Source organism: Bombina bombina, chromosome 4 (assembly GCF_027579735.1).
Source record: "Bombina bombina isolate aBomBom1 chromosome 4, aBomBom1.pri, whole genome shotgun sequence".
Classification (NCBI taxonomy): Eukaryota; Metazoa; Chordata; class Amphibia; order Anura; family Bombinatoridae; genus Bombina; species Bombina bombina.
The window spans coordinates 213,595,942-213,600,941 of NC_069502.1; positions in this window are offsets into that span (position 1 = coordinate 213,595,942).

Consider the following 5,000-nt stretch of genomic DNA (forward strand, 5'->3'; position numbering starts at 1 on the left):
TTGAAAGATAGATATAGACACATTTAGATAGATATTGATAGAGATAGATAGACAGATAGATAGATAGATAGATAGATAGATAGATAGATAGATAGAGATTATGAAAGAGAGATAGAATGATAGATTGATTGATTGATTTATTGATTGATTGAGATAGATAGATAGATAGATAGATAAATAGGCAGATATAGTTAGACTGATTGAAAGATATAGAGAGATAGATAGATAGATAGATAGATAGATACAACACAAAAGCAATATCAGATGTGGAAATCTAGAGGCACCAGAGTCAGGACATTGTATCCAATGTGGCCACAATATTAGTCAGGTCCATTTTAAAATCATTGATGCAGTGCCACGTCCCAGACGGGGGGGGGGGGGGGGAATAGAGAGCTAATCTAAAAAAGAAGGAGGCTTTTTGGATCTACAAACTCAATGTGATGCAACCTGTTACGGTTACCCTTAGTCTCGCTGAGAGATGGACCGCTTAGTAGCCTGGATCCCTATTGCTGAAGAGGGGAGAAGCTGCTTTCCATAGTATTCTATATGAGTCTCGCAAATGTAGAATAATCCCCCTTAGCTGTAGTACAGCTAGGATACCCTTCTGCCCACAAAAACGAGTCAACGCTGCGATTGAGGGTCAACCAAGAACTCAGGACTGGGATGCCCAGCCTGCTTTTTATTGAGGTTACATGCACACAGGGCACTCCCAGGGGGGGAAGCATAAAATCCCCCATCACACATTTAGATAGAGAGACAATGTCCTTTGACAGGCCACAAAAGGATTACAGTACTTCAGATAACAAGTTACACATAAAAAAACAATGCAATCCATCTTATCAATTAGCAGTCTGACTCCGGAGAAGATTAGACAATGGGAATGTTTTATCACTAAATTTAATTAGAGCTGAGGCCAGCAAACTTGTATTTAGAAAATAGTTTCTAAAAGCTGAAAAAAAGTTAACTCTTTATGAAATGATACTTGTTACGGTTTTCTTGGTGCCCTTCTTAGGCGCTGGCTTGGCTGGTTCAGGCATTGCTGCTGGGAAATAAGCTCTTCACAACAAAATAACTAATGCTTCTGTAACAGTGCTCCCTTTCTCTGGAACACTCTGGCAGACACGGTCTGACCCCTTTTCGGGGCAGACTAAGGCTGTCCAGACCGCTGTTTATGCGGGGCTGAGGTCGGTTTGTCTGGACAACCCGTCGGCGTTGCCATTCTGTTTCCCAGGTCTGTAAGTAATGGTGAAATTGAAGGGTTGCAACGATAAACTCCAACGTAATAGCCTGCCGTTATCTCCAGAGACCCGGTTCAGCCACACCAACGGGTTATGGTCCGTGACCAGAGTGAACTCCTGCCCATATAAATAGGGAGTCAATTTCTTTAATGCCCACACCAAAGCCAAACACTCCTTTTCGACCGCTGCATAGCTGACTTTGCAGGGCAGGAGCTTCCGGCTGATGTAGGCAACTGGATGCTCCCCTCCATCTTCGCCTACTTGGCTGAGGACGGCCCCCAGCCCGAATATGGAAGCATCTGTATGGACGATAAAACATTTGTTAAGGGCTGGGGCCGCCAAGACAGGAGCGTTAATTAGAGCATTTTTGAGAGCCTGGAAAGCCGTTTCACAGTGGGGAGACCACAGGACCTGTCGAGATAAGTTCTTCTTGGTCAAGTCAGTCAGGGGTTTGGCAAGTGTGCTGTAGTCTGGTACGAACCGTCTATAGTACCCTGCCGTGCCCAGGAAGGCTAGGACCTGAGTCTTAGTGATGGGGGTGGGCCAATTGACGACAGCTTCTATCTTGGCAGGCTCCGGACGCTGCTTTCCACAACCCACCTGGTGACCCAGGTACTGTACCTCGGCCATCCCAAAGTGGCATTTTTCTGGCTTCAGAGTCAGGCCAGCAGCCCGGATCTGATCCAGAACCATTCCTACGTGAGCTAAGTGGTCCTCCCAGGACTCACTGTGGATCGCTATGTCGTCCAGGTAGGCGCAAGCAAAACTCTGGAAGCCATCCAGGAGCCTATCCACCAAGCGCTGGAATGTAGCTGGGGCATTCTTCATCCCAAACGGCATTACCCTAAACTGATATAAGCCGAATGGGGTGACGAATGCCGACTTGGGGATAGCCTCAGGGGCCAGGGGAATCTGCCAGTAACCTTTGCAGAGGTCAATAGTGGTCAGGTAATTTCCCCTGGCTATACGATCGAGTAGCTCATCTACCCTGGGCATAGGGTAAGCGTCTGTCACGGTTTTTTCATCAAGCCTCCGATAGTCTACGCAGAACCGGGTGGTCCCATCTTTCTTGGGCACCAAGACAACTGGGGAGGCCCAGGGACTATCGGAGGGCTCAATTACCCTGAGTTGGAGCATCTCATCGATCTCCTTCTTCATTCCTGTCCTAACTGCTTCGGGGATTCGGTACGGAGCCTGGCGCAAGGGAGCTTTTCCCGGAGTATCTTTCTGGTGGATGGTTAAAGTAGTGTACCCTGGCTTCGGGGAGAAGGTGAGGTGTTTGGACTGTAGGAGTTGGTCGAGCTGCTCCCTTTCAGTGGGGCTAAGTCGGTCTCCTATCTGAACCTGAGCCACTATACCTGTGGGGAGACTCTTTTCTAATAAGTCTGGAATGGGTAGACTGTCGGGGTCTTCCTGAGGGGAACAACATACGGCCGTCACGTTCTCTGGTCGCTCAAAATATTCCTTGAGCATGTTTACATGGAATGTCTTTCTAAGATTGTTGTCGTGGCAGCTAGCTATCACATAAGTGGTGTCTCCCCTTTTCTCTACGATCTGGTAGGGACCCTGCCAGGACGCCTGCAATTTGTCTGTCTTCACCGGCTTAAGTACTAACACCTTTTGTCCCCCGATCGTACCATACTTTCTGTCTTCTCTGGGCCGACTGGAGATTAGCCCGCACGGATTTGACTAATTGCTCCATTCGATCCCTGAGTTCCAGCACGTATGGCACAATGGGGACACCGTCAGTGTCCATCTCTCCCTCCCAGTGCTCCCAGATCAGGTTTAGGGGTCCCCGTACCTTTCTTCCATAGAGCAACTCGAAGGGAGAGAACCCTGTCGTTTCCTGGGGCACCTCCCGATAAGCAAATAGGAGGTGCGGCAGGAAGCGTTCCCAGTCTCGGCATTCCTGAGTGAACGTCTTGAGCATTTGCTTGAGGGTCCCATTGAACCTCTCACACAGCCCGTTCGTCTGGGGGTGGTATGGGGAGCTCAAGAGGGACTTAATTTTGCAAACCTGCCAGAGTTGTTGGGTCAATTCAGCCGTAAATTGGGTGCCTCGGTCGGATAGGATTTCTTTTGGAAATCCTACCCGGGAGAACACCTGTACTAGTGCATTCGCTACCGTATCCGCTTGTATGTTGGATAGGGCGACAGCCTCTGGGTACCTGGTAGCGTAGTCCACTACGGTAAGAATGTAGCGCTTACCGGAGGGACTAGGGGTAGCCAGTGGTCCCACTAGGTCAATAGCAACCCGGCTGAAGGGTTCCTCTACAATGGGCATATTTACTAGATGGGCTTTAGGGTGATCGCCTCACCTTCCTACTCGTTGACACACATCGCAGGTGTTACAGTAAGTTCTAACTTCAGCGTGTACCCCTGGCAAAAAGAACGTGTGAGTAATGCGGTGTAGGGTACGGTTTACGGCTAGGTTGCCTGCTAAGGGGATGTCGTGGCCTATCTTGAGGATTTCTTGACGGTATTTGTGGGGCACTACAAGCTGTCGCCTACGCTGTCCCCTTTTCTCTGTTCAGCGGTATAGTTTCCCTTTTTCCCATAAGAATGTTTCGTTAACTGCCCCGCCCCCTCCGGTCTCTGCTCGTTCCCGGTACTTTTGTAAGGTCGGGTCAGTCTTAGACTCTGTCTCGAAAGCATCCGGGGTGTCCTAGGGTATGGGGCCTAAAATGTCAGGCAAGGTTGGGGTAGGTCTTACCTGTGTCTCCCGCACTGGTGAGAGCTCTCGCTCCGTCCGGGCTTGGGCCCATGTAGTCACTGGGTCCGCCTCGTTGTTGCATACTGGAGCATAGGCAGAAGTCATGGGGCCCAAATCGTTGCCCAGTAGTTCTTCGGCAGGTAAATTATCCATTATGCCCACGTTCACAGCCCCCTTTCCTGCGAATTTTGTACACATCCCCCCCCCGCCACTCTAACGGCCACAGTCTGTCCGGATCGCTTGTGCTCCGGCACCAAATGACTCTGTACCAGCGTGATAGTAGCCCCTGTGTCTCTCAATCCCTCGGTAGATCGCCCCTCGAGCCATACCTTCTGCCGATGGTTCTGGCGGTTATCTGAGGCAGCATATACAGGGTCCGCCTCATGAAGCGGCCCCAAATATTCCTCCATAGAGGCCTCTTGGTTAACACAGAGGGCCCGGGCCGGACGATATGACCCAGAGGGGTAATTGTAATTCCTGGGTGTCTGGTGCGTATTAAGGGGGCAGCTAGCCATGAAATGCCCTGGTTGATTGCATCGGTGGCAAGTCGGTCTGGGACGCTCAGAGCTGTTATTGGGTGGTCCTGAGTGTCAGGCGGGCCCTGCGGGCACCGGGGCTCAGAATTCAGCACGATGGGGTGCACGGTAAACCTCTCTGGGTTCGACCCATGCTGGAGCTCGGTAGTTCGTGGGTTCGTGAAGACGGGAGTCATAATGTTCATCGGCCAATGTGGCTGCTTCTTCTAAGGTAGAAGGCCGCCTGTCTCGCAGCCATTCCTTCCCTTGCTGTTCCATGCCATTATAAAAATGTTCTAAGAGAAACAATTGTAAAATTTCCTCACCAGTCACTGCTTTACTTCCGCTCATCCAGTGATTTGCCGCTCTCCGCATTCGGTGCGCCCATTCCATATGGGTATCGTTAGGCTTCTTTTTCGTGCCCCGAAACTGTCGGCAATATGTGTCCAGAGTTACCGCGTACCGTCGCAACAGTGTCTCCTTAACTAGCTCATACTGTGTCACTTCCTCAGCACCCAGAGTACGAAAGGCTTC